General features: G+C 33.7%; 2 pseudogenes; both read right to left on the reverse strand.

Moving 5' to 3' along the window:
• Positions 1-559: 559 nt before the first annotated feature.
• LOC120595500 (uncharacterized) lies at positions 560-678 on the reverse strand (annotated as a pseudogene).
• A 7,179-nt stretch (positions 679-7,857) lies between these two features.
• LOC120597192 (uncharacterized) lies at positions 7,858-7,976 on the reverse strand (annotated as a pseudogene).
• Between the last annotated feature and the right edge of the window lie 1,602 nt (positions 7,977-9,578).

A 9,578-nucleotide genomic window follows, 5' to 3' on the forward strand; every position in this document is an offset into this window, starting at 1 on the left:
TGTATTTTAGCTAAACTTTCTCCACTAAGTAAGTTTGAGAAGTAAAAATGATAAAATTGCCAGATAAAGTGTGGTATTCTTTAAGATTAAGCTCAGTTTCACATAACAAGTACACCAAGATAAACAATGGCTCAAGTAAAACAACTTTTTTTTTTAATCTCTTACATAAAAGATATCTGATAAAATCAGTCCAGGGCTAGTACTTTGGCTCCATATTCCTTAGGATCTCAGGTTTCTTCTTATTTTGTCACCATCCTTCACATGCTGCTTCACAATCCAAGAGAATTGCTTCAGCTCCAATCATTACATCCTTATACTACCCAGCAGAAAAAAAGGGAGAGAGAAGTGTCCTATCCCTCCATTTAAGGACACTTTTATTTGTGTCTGATGACTAAAACTTTTTCTGCAATCATACACAATTGTAAGGAAGGCTTGAGAATGTGGTTTGCTAGCTAAATGGCAACATGCTCTGAAGAAATGGTGTTCTTATTACTAAAGATTAGGAAGATTCTAGATATTTTTTTTTAAATTTATTTTATTATTATTTTTTTTATTTTTTACACTACTGCACCTGGTCTTCCTAGGTGGTCTCCCATCCAAGTACTAATCAGGCCCAACCCTGCTTAGCTTCCGAGATCAGACAGAATAGGGTTTCTTCAGTGTAGCATGGCTGTAGATGATAGTAAATATTTTTAACTAACCATTAATCTCTTCTGTCGGTATGTTTGAACCAGGAGTTTATAGAGTGATAGGAATCCATGGAAATGAAGTAACTGCTGAGCAGGAACAGTTGGTGTAGTGGTGTTGCGTGCAATTAAGCATCTTTCTCAACACCTCTGCATCTTGTCAGGAAGGATGTTTATATTAGTAACAAGGTAGATTAATAGGTGCCAAGATAATAATAGTCATCTTAAATTTCCTGTCTGGCTTCTTAACTAATTGGGAATTTTTAATATAGCCATGTATCATCATGTATCCACAACAACTTCTGGGATTTCTTAAAAGATCTCTTGACTAACCTTAGTGGATGAGATCAGAAGACATGGCATAATGAATAAATGTAATTCTTATTAGAGATCTACTTGGATCTTAGAATCTACCTAGGATCTATGAGGAATCTTAGAAGGAAAGTAGACTTCTTGAAGTGAGCAACATTATATGTTTAGAAAATGGGAAACGATTCTAGGTAAACTGTCTAGTTTGTAGCTTATTTTGAACTAAATAGGATCAGAGAAATTTCTAGATACAATAACAGGGAAAGGGTGCCTTCTCTTCTAGGATTATCAGATTTAACAAGTAAGAACACAGGTGTGTGTGTGTGTGTGTGTGTATTTATTGTGTGTGTGTCCCATGCAATTTGGGGCATACCTGTAGTAAAAAATATTATTTTTCTGAAATTCAAATTTAATTAGGCATCCTGTACATTATCTGACAACCCTATTCTACTCTAAGACCCTCAATTTTTTATTTAGATGTAGAATATCAATCTATCAGTATGGGGAAACCATGAAAGCTCAGATTGTGTTCTGTAATAACTATAGTATAATACCTTCTAGAAACAATTTAATTTTTGTCTAGATAACAAACCTATAATCATTCAAAAACAATGAAATATTCTTAGACATTTAGCTAAGTTTGGGCATGTTTATAAAACAAGATAGTTGTTACAAATACAGTGATAGTATTGAGATGACTGGTTTTGAAGCTCAAGCCATTCACTCAACCCTGAGTAAACTACTTTAAGTATAAGCTTTAGTTCTTTAAAATGTAAAATGAAGTACTACTTTGTAAATTTTTATGAAGATTAAATGAGATAATATTTGTGAAGAGCCTGGCACATAGATAGTTCGTGATAAGTAGTAGTTACATTTCTTGTAAGAAAATGATCTCTAGAACAATTTTCACTTTTAATTATAGAAAGCCAAGGTAGCAGTCTAGGTCCAATCAAGTTAAAGAGAGGCAGTATGATACAAATAATTATTAACTATAATAAACATAGCTATAAGCTATCAAGAAATTCTCTATGGTACCCTAAGACTGAGGGAGAGTGCTCAAGAAGGACAAACTTGGAAGGGATTTTGTGCTCTTTGGAGAAGATGTGGTTTGGCCTCTGGATAGCAGAGATGATCACTGGTTTGGCCAGGCTAGAACTGGTCTAGCACTGCTTTGCAGACAGCAGGCCACCCTCCATAGTGCATATGATGTGCAGGTAATGAGCAAATGGTGTCTGGGCGTGCAGTGGGAATCCAGGTGCCAGTGGGAGCAAAAGGCTTTCAGTGCTTGCTCTTTTGAAGAAGGGCTGACTACTTGGTGGATGACTCTCCAGGATGCACGTACTTGCATACAGTCTACCTACGTAGGGCTTGTCAGAGTTGTCCAGACTATCTACTGAAAGGTACTGCCCAAACAAGGCTGCAAGCTCAAAGGATCACATTCTGGGCGGGTGGCTACCGGGTAGTTCCTTACTAGATGTCTTCAAAAGACTCTCCTGGATCATGCTAGAAATTATAGAAAGCTCTACTTCCTGCAGTATCCCCACCCCGCTTCCTTCTAATGAGGAAACATAATTTCTATTCGCTTTAAAGGAGAAATGCGTAAACAAATTTGGTTATTTATCTCATTGAAGGGTGTTTTCAGAGCTGAGAGGCAATAAATTGATAACTGACACAGCAGATAATCCCTAACAAATACAGAGATAATGTAGAAATCACGGCGCTATAAATATGTGTGCAAATACTTGGTTCTGCTCTATAGCTTTTTCAGTTACAAAATTTTTATATGAAAAATTGGCTTATATAGGTGTAGAGTAACTTTAGCCTAATTTAAATATGAATACCCGTTAGCATCATGATAGCTATGCATATGCTGGAAAATAATTTAACGAATTACAAAATAGAACATCAAAGATATGCTATGGTCTATTGAATCAAAAATCTAGTTTTTGAAAACTGCCTAAATATAATTTACCTATCCAATGTCAGCTTAAAATTTGCACAATAGGCCATAATGACTTTTTAAAATCTCATGTAAATAATGACCCATTTAATATGTTTTGCTAAGAAATATATTTTAAATAGTCTATTATATTGCTTTGATATATTGTAAGAGAAGGCTCATTTTCCCCCATTTTCTAAAAATGTTTCTCAGAAAAAATGATAAAAGAAAAATTACTATGCTGAGCATGGTGCCAGAGGAAAACTGAGAATCCTTTAAAATATAAAATTAGTCAAACTGCTGACAATTGCTATATTATGGCAAAGTTACATGGTATTAGAATGAATCACAGTGGTTATCGGGCCAGCTTTACAACTAACCTCCTTGAATCTCAGGCAACCACATCCTCTCATTCCTCTAATTTAATTTCCCATGATAATAGTAATTTTTATAAACAATTGATTCTTACATCATGCCACATTGTGCTGAGTACTTTATATTTTCATCACATATTTTTTATTACAGCAACAAGGCATTATTATTTTCATTTTACAAATGAGGGAAATGAGGAGAATTATTGAATTACTTGTTTAAGAGAATCATCTAAGAAGCAGAAGGGCTGAGATTTGAATAGTTGTCTGTCTGTCTCCAGCGCTCCTACTGTTTTTAGGCATGTTTCTAACTCCAGGCCCAAAGCAGTGATTTATACTTCATAATCAGAGATGTTAGACTTGACAGCACTACTTCTCAAACTTGCATGTACATACATATCACCTGAGGATTTTCATAAAATACAAGCTTTAATTTAGTAGGTCTGAATGAGACCCAAGATTCTAACAAGCTCTCATTTGATGCCCTTATTACTAGTCTATGAACTGTACTTAGCATAGAAAAATGTAAGAGAACAATGCAGTTGGAACAGATCAAAATAACTGGAATCCAAACAATGTGGGATCCAAATAACTAAGATTTCAGCTCTGCAGCTAACTTAATAGAAAAACAAAAGGTAAGTGGAAGGGATGAATTATAATTCCTGGGCTTGAAAATAAGAGAATTTGGAAGATCATACTGTAAACATTATGAAATAATTCACAAGGGCAAGGAAGGATCAATAATAGATGACATTCCTAACTCATCTTATGAGTCCAGCATTACCCTAATATCAAAACCAGACCAAGGAAATACAGGAAAACAAAAGTAAAGATCAATATTGCTCATGAACATAAATCAGTAATCCTCAAGAAAATATTGGCAAATCGAATCCAAAAAGTATTAAAAGAATTGTGCACCATAAGCAAGTAGGATTTACCCCAAGTATGCAAGGCTGGTTCAACATTTGAAAATCAATTAACGTAATCCATCACATTATACTGATATATGATTACATCAGTAGATGCAGATAAAGCATTTGACAAAATCTAATACCCATTCATGATAAAACACTCATGGAAACTCAGAAAAGAGAAATTTTCTCAAATTAATTAAGACTATCTACAAAAACCTACAGCTAACATTAAAAGTAAGACACTTGAAGCTTTTCCACAAAGATCAGGTTAAAAGCAAGAATGACTCTTCTCACCACTGTTTTCCATATCATACTGAAAGTCCTTACTAGTGCATTATGGTAAGAAAGGAAAGTGAAAGGTATAACAGATTGGGAAGGAAGATGTAAAACTAACTGTCTTTGTTCCAAGATAACATGAAAATCAGAAAGAGTCAACAAAAACAAAACCCAAACCAAAACATCTTAGTAAAGTGATTATAGTTAAGTGATTATAGCAAGGTTGTAGGATACAAGGTTAATATGCAAAAGTCAATCACTTTCCTATATAACAACAATAAACAATTGTAATTTAAAAAAATACAATACTATTTATATTACCACTCCCCAAATAGAATATTTAGGTATAAATCTAACAAAATAAGTACGAGATCTATGTGAGGGAAACTACAAATGAAATACAAGCATATGGCATTTTATTGTGATTCACTCTACTGTGCTTTACAAATGACATTGAATTGTTTACCAATTGAAGATTTGTGGCAACCTTCTATCAAGCAAGTCTATCTGTACCATTTTTCCAACAGCATTTGCTCACTTCCTGTCTCTGTGTCACATTTTGATAATTTTTGCAATATTTCAAACTTTTTCATTTTATATTTGTTATGGTGACCTCCTGTAATTAATGATCTTTGATGTTACTCGGGCAAGTTCTTCCACCGACAAAAAAGATTACGACTTAACTAAAGGCTCAGGTGATCATTAGTATTTTTTAAGCAATAAAGTATTTCTAATTAAAGTTTATACATTTTTTTAGACATAATGCTATTGTGAACTTAATAGACTACAGAATAGTGTAAATATTCATTTTATATACATTAGAAAACCAAAAACAATGTTTGACTCACTTTATTGTGATATTTGCTTTATTGTAGTGGTCTGGAACTGAACCCTTAATATCTCTGAGGTATGCCTGTAATTTAAGAGATATTCTAGGTTTACAGCGAGGAAGGCTCAATATTGTCAAGATGTCAGTTTTTCCCAGCTTGATTTATAGATTCAATGCAATTCCAACCGAAATCCCTGCAAATTATTTTATGAATGTAAACAAAACTTTTCTAAAGTTTGTTTGGAGAGACAAAAGAATAACTAACACAATATCGAAGGAAAAGAACAAGTTTGGAGAACTGATGTTACCCAACTTCAAGACTTACTATAAATTACAGTAATTGAGACACTGTAGCATTGATGAAAGAATAGACAAATCAATGGAACAAAATAGAGAAACCAGAAATAGAGCCACATAAACATATTCAGTTGATCTTTGACAAAGAGTAAAGGCAATTCAAGGAAACAAAGATAGTCTTCTCAACAAAAGGTGCTTGAACAACTAGACATCCATATGCAAAACACATGAATCTAGACACAGACCTTACATCTTTCACAAAAATTAGCTCAAAATGAATCACAAATCTAAATGTAAAATGCAGAACTATGAAACTCCTAGATGATAGCATGAAGGAAAACTTAGATGACCTTGGGTATGATGATGACTTTTTAGATATAACACCACAAGAACAATCCATGACATAAATAAAGCTGGACTTGATTAAAATTATAAATGTCTTCTCTGTGAAACAAAATGTCAATTGAATAAAAAGACAAGCTGCAGACTGAAGGAAAATATTTGTAAAAGATACATCTGATAAAGGATAGTTATCCAAAACATATAAAGAACTTCAAAAACACAAAAATAAGAAAACAACTTTATTAAAAAATGGGCCTACGACCTTAACAGATACCTCATCAAAGATGACATACAAATGGCGAATAAACCTGAAAAAAAATGCCCCATATAGTATGTCATCAAATAAATTAAATTAAAACTAGACATCACTACGCAACTGTTACAATGCCAAAAACTGGAACACTGAGAATAGCAAATATTGGCTTAATGTGGAGTAACAGGGACTCTCATACATTGTTGGCAGGAATACAAAATGGTATAGCTACTTAGGTAATTTGATAGTTTTTTACAAAACAAAGAATACTATTACCATATGATCTAGTGATCACACTCCTTGGTATCTACCCAAAGGAGATGAAAACTTATGTCCATACAAAAACCTGAACGCCACTGTCTATAGCAGCTTTATTTATAATTGCCCAAACTTGGAAGTAACCAAGATATATTTAGGTGGGTGAAGGAATAAACTGTGGAGCATTCAGACAAAAGATTATTTGATGCTAAAAATAAATGAGCTATCAAGTCATGCAGAGACATGAAGGAACCTTAAATGTGCATTACTAAGTGAAAGAAGCCAATTTAGAAGGCTAGGTACTGCATAATTCTAACTATATGACATTTTGGAAAACACAAAACTATTGAGACAATAAAAAGTTGCCAGGGCTGTAGAGGGAAGCTGAATGGGGATGTTTTGTTGGGTGGGAGGCAGTGAAAATACCCTATGATAATATAATTATGGAAACACTGTATGTCATACATTTGTCCAAAGCAATAGAATGTAAACAAGAGTGAAACATAATGTCATCTACGGATGCAGAATTATTATGTAGGTTCATCCTTGGTAAAAAATATACCATTCTTGTGAGTGATGTTGATGATGGGGTAGAGGGCACATGCACAGAGCAGGGGCTGTATGAGAAATCTTTGTACATTCCTCTTAATTTCGCTCCGAATTTAAAACTGCTCTCTAAGAACAAAGTCTTTAAACTTCAAGTAGGAAAATAAATGACAAAAGAAATGATGCTTATCCATCTACCATACCCAGGAATAATGATCATGAAGACAATTATCATTAGATCTCAAGCCAATTTTTTCTCAAGGTAGGAAAATGCTTAAAATACTAACATGATGATTTAATAACTAAAAAATAGCTTGTTAGATTTTAGTTATCACTAAGGTAATTAGTTACATTTATTGTCTGTGTAAATCTACTTATAAACATGTTAACCCTTAAATTGTTTACATTTTACTTATTTACAGTTTTCAAATTTATTTAACATTATAAAATCAAATATTTATAATCTGAAGCCTAGCTAATCAAAGTGTAGGGCATGGACCAGAAGCATGAGCACCATCTGAGAGCTTGTTAGAAAGGCAAACCTCAGGCCCCAACCTAAATGCCAAAAAATAATGTAATTCTTATAGTAAAGTTTGAGAAGTATGGCCCTGCAGAAGTTCTGATTTTTAAACTATATTCAGTCATTGAAAGACCAAAGAAAAATATCTCTCAGTATTGTCGTTTTTTTCAATCCTCACTTTATTTATTTATTTATTCATTCATTCATTCATTCATTCATTCATTCATTCATTTATTTTTTTAGTTGAGGCACTCCTTGGTTACCCTCACAGATTGCAAGGACCTTGTCAGCTTACAATCTTTATTTTTTATTTTTTATGCCTACAGCATCTGGTCTTCCTAGGTGGTCTCCCATCTAAGTACTAACCAGGCCTGACCCTGCTTAGCTTCTGAGATCAGACAGAATTGGGCTTGTTCAGGGTGGTATGACCATACACAGTATTGTATTTTAAAAGTATATTTAAACCAAATATGTTTCATGAAAAAAAGTAAAATGTCAAATATGTAATCACATAGTAGCAGTGTTTGTTTTCAGCAGCGTTTCTTATATCAACAGGAATTGAAGTAATCCAAGCAGAGGCTCCCCTTGAAATATAATTTATTTTTTTCCCCTTTGGCTTTCAAATTTGTTTTTCTCATCTTTCCATTTTTTTCTAAGTACTCTAGTGAAAAATTATGATAATTACTGTCTTGAGATAATTGGCTGAAGCAGATCATGGGTTATTTCATTAGCATCTTGACCGTTGAAGTAGAAAGAAAGCAAGTAAAACAGAAATACAATCATGAGAGAGGAAAAATCACTTCTTTAGTTTGTTTTGCTGTTGACTTGCCCTTTGAATTTTTACATCACACCTGCACTCTGGCCTCAGCAAAACAGCAGATGCAAACTGCAGATGGAGCCAATCTCAGTTGCAGACAGACACATCTGCCACTGATCACATGAGTCTCAATTTGAAAGATGGCCAGCAACAACCAGATTTGTGTCTTGGGATGGCAGAACACAGGGCATCTTTGATCAGTGAGGATACTTACAGGCTGTGCTCTTTTCGTTTGAGCACTTAACCAAGACTACCTTTACAACTTCATTTCAGAAAATTAAATACTATTGATTCCTCACACCACCCCCACACCCCACTCCATAACTGGGTACAATTAAATACCCTTCTCCAAGTGCTAAAAAGGGAAAAATAATATTAGCTATATATGTATATTCAATTTTATTATATATTGCTATATATATTTGCATATGTATCTATATTATATTTATAAAATTTACCATAAATTATGCCTCTAAAAATTGTTGAAAAAAATCAACAGACGGGTATTTTTTCAATTTTGCTGTCAAAAATATGTGATACATTTAAGTTTTTGTGAAGATATGTAGCATTTGGCAAGTCTTACGTATATGGAATTTTCTAAGGCAGATATTATTTTGCTAATTCAAAGTATATGTGTGTGTGAAAGGACATAATTCTAACATCTGAATGAGGCATAAATATATTTTGAAGTATAAGATCGACTAGGAATTAATATTCTGTAATCAAATGACTATACTAACATTAATAATTTTATTCTTAAATAATTCTACTTCAGTCAATGAATATGCATGTATCAGACATTGAATGTATGTGTCAATGAATATATAATTAATACGTGCATGTGCGCGTGCATATTCTGAAACAATGATTACTTAATGTACTATTGTTATTGTTTGAGTGAGATTTGAACTCCAGCATCGCCTCAGTGGCATGGGTGGGGTAATGACGCAGAAGTGCAATGAGCATTTTTCCTCGGATCTTCCCCGCTGATGCAGCAAAAAATTACTGGTCAGCAAGATTTAGAAGAAGTAAGATTTATTAAAGGCACATTTTAGAAGGAGATGAGCCACACTAAGGAAATCTGCAGCCCTGTGAAATTTGAGAGGTGAAAAGATAAAAGAGTATACTCCAAGGGAGAAGCAAGTTCTCAGCAAAAAGGTCTGTAACCACGCAGAAGTAGGAAGGTCTGTATTATATTTGGGCCGCAGTGGGTGATTACAA

This window comes from Pteropus medius, unplaced genomic scaffold (genome assembly GCF_902729225.1).
Source record: "Pteropus medius unplaced genomic scaffold, Ma_sr-lr_union100, whole genome shotgun sequence".
NCBI classification, from domain to species: domain Eukaryota; kingdom Metazoa; phylum Chordata; class Mammalia; order Chiroptera; family Pteropodidae; genus Pteropus; species Pteropus medius.